The sequence below is a fragment of the Dendroctonus ponderosae genome, unplaced genomic scaffold (genome assembly GCF_020466585.1).
Source record: "Dendroctonus ponderosae isolate FM_Combo_2020 unplaced genomic scaffold, Dpon_F_20191213v2 Dpon_F_20191213_1, whole genome shotgun sequence".
NCBI classification, from domain to species: Eukaryota; Metazoa; Arthropoda; class Insecta; order Coleoptera; family Curculionidae; genus Dendroctonus; species Dendroctonus ponderosae.
This window is the reverse complement of record NW_026017110.1, coordinates 35,479,883-35,481,632: the sequence shown is the minus strand read 5'-3', so window position 1 is coordinate 35,481,632 and position 1,750 is coordinate 35,479,883. Positions and strand designations below refer to the sequence as shown.

The following is a 1,750-nucleotide window of genomic DNA, read 5'->3' as shown; positions in this document are numbered from 1 at the left end:
ACTGACAAGCGGGAAGTTTCGCACCTGTTCTGGAGATTTCTAGAACTATCTGGAATACCTGGAGAAAAGGATATAAGCGACGACGAGAACCAGACCGAAAAGTGAAGTGACAGGAGCGACCAAGTGCAGAAGAAGTTAAACCCGCGAGTCGGAAACGCGTGTTTTCCGTGTGTTATTGTTATCGTTTGTGAAGTTGACGTTAATTTTAGAAGTTAGTTTGTTCCTGTTCCGTAGTTAAAGTTGTACCGAGTGGAATAAAAGTTGTAAGTTGAAGAAAGAATTTGATACTCGGCCATCCACGGTACAGTATCATTGATACGACTCCTTCCAGTGATTCGAATGGTACGAATCCCTAAAAAAAGAGATTCGTGCATTTCGTATCGGCTTAGAATCGCATCGCGTTCCAGTACCAGTACTGTCAACAAGACTGTTGAGTGGAGGATTCGGAACGGAATACGAAAGTCGATCGCGGGCTGATGCCATTGCGTGATAGAAAATAAGAAGACGGAAACCGTGTTTTCTGAAATAACCGAGATAAACTCAAATATTTTTTCAATTAAATTAAAAATATACTTATTATGTATTATTACAATATAGTAATAATGTTTATTATTGTATGTTAAGTATGAAACATTACAAAATAGATATCTAAATATTAATTGTTTGCTGTTACAAAATGAAATAATACTCAACAGATAAGATCTAACTAAAACGAAAATTTAAAAAAATAATAGAATGTACAAACATAATTAAACTGGCACAGGTTTTTCATTAAAATTGATGAATAACAATTGTGACGCTTTTTTGGATTTTAATTTTTGACCGTCTTTATCAATTGTTAGACCTCTTTTAGAGAATATCCGCTCTGCTGGCTCGGAAGTTGCTACAATGCCCAATCTTTTTTTCATTAATTTCCTCATTTTCATCATAAATGGAATAAACGTGGACCGGTACCCATGATACTAAAACTAACGTGGTGGTACAAAAGACAATCTACATGTCCACGTTTATCTTTGTCTTGTCTTTATCTATTTTGTAATGTTTCATACTAACATACAATAATAAACATTATTACTATTTTGTAATAATACATAATAAGTATGTTTTTAATTTAATTGAAAAAATATTTCAGTTTATCTCGGTTATTTCAGAAAACACGGTTTCCGTTTCCTTATTTTCTATCACGCAATGGCATCAACCCGCGATCGACTTTCGTATTCCGTTCCGAATCCTCCACTCAACAGTCTTGTTGACAGTACTGGTACTGGAACGCGATGCGATTCTAAGCCGATACGAAATGTACGAATCTCTCTTTTTAGGGATTTGTACCATTCGAATCACTGGAAGGATTCGTATCAATGATACGAATCATACGAATCCTACCCATCTCTAAACTGTGTATGTATGAATTTTTTTCAGTTCCAGATGTAAGACGTAAGTAAATAACGAAACCAATAAATTCTAAACGACCACCTAAGTGGGCATAGAAGCCGTGCAGATAAAGGTTGACATGTACAGTAGCGGTAGGATATCATGCGGAACTATTGAGGACCGTTCCAAGGGCATCGCCCGTCAGTTTTAAAGGGGCCTTTCCTCGTCTTTACGTCACTTTACCTTTCTTCTGTTGAGTCTTTATTATTTATTTATCTTCTTTAATATTTAAACTGGTTTTCTTTAAAAGTCTAGTTAAAGTTCAATACTGTTAAAGCTTCATTTAAAAGCATAAAAGTTCATAGAGAAGTACCTAGTG

At 35.3% G+C, this 1,750-nt stretch overlaps 1 protein-coding gene across 6 annotated transcripts in view; it reads left to right on the top strand.

Annotated features, from left to right (window-relative positions):
- The window catches only part of LOC109534529 (cyclic AMP response element-binding protein A), a 129,000-nt gene that overhangs the window by 93,523 nt on the left and 33,727 nt on the right, over nt 1-1,750 (top strand). The window lies entirely within an intron of this gene.